The sequence below is a fragment of the Pteropus vampyrus genome, unplaced genomic scaffold (assembly GCF_000151845.1).
Source record: "Pteropus vampyrus isolate Shadow unplaced genomic scaffold, Pvam_2.0 Scaffold139, whole genome shotgun sequence".
Taxonomy (NCBI): Eukaryota; Metazoa; Chordata; class Mammalia; order Chiroptera; family Pteropodidae; genus Pteropus; species Pteropus vampyrus.
This window is the reverse complement of record NW_011888920.1, coordinates 1,195,783-1,196,540: the sequence shown is the minus strand read 5'-3', so window position 1 is coordinate 1,196,540 and position 758 is coordinate 1,195,783.

Here is a 758-nt window from a genome sequence, read left to right as displayed (position 1 = left end):
GAAAAAAAAAATGAGCTGCTAAAAATTAGCATAAAATTAGATGTGGGCAAGAAAATGAAAGAATAAAAATTAAAATTTGAAATGTAAAGTCCTGCCTCCAAATTGCTTCACAATGTTTTCCTTTGACTTTAAACATTATGCAACCGAAATTCATGAATTGGGTATAGATTTACTAGAGAGTTTATACAGAATTCCAAGCAATCCAAACACAATGGAAAGGATTTCTTCCTCTAGAGTTTGATTAAGTCATGAAGCTGTGTATATTTGCATGTGAATATATATGTTAAAATTAGTTTTTAAGACATAAGCAACAAAAGAAAAATAGATAAATTGAGCAATATCAAAATTAAAAACTATTCATCAAAAGACAACAAACCGAAAAAGCAAGACATAAAATAGGAGAAGATATTTATAAATTATGTCTGATAAGGGGTTAATATTTAGAATTCATAAAGAACTCCTACAACCTAACAACAAAATAACAAACAACCCAATTTTTAAAAAGGCAAAGGACTTGAATAGACATTTCTCCAAGGAACATACACAAGTGGTCAATAAACCCATGAAAAGATGCTGAATATCACTGGTCATTAAAGATATGCAAAGCAAAACAATGAAATGTCACTTTACTTCCATTAGAATGACTATTTTTAAAAAATGGAAAATTGCAAGTGTTGCAAGGATGTGGAAAAATTGGAACATTTGTGCTTTGCTGCTGACAATGTAAGAGTGCAATCTCTGTAGAAGATAGTTTGGCA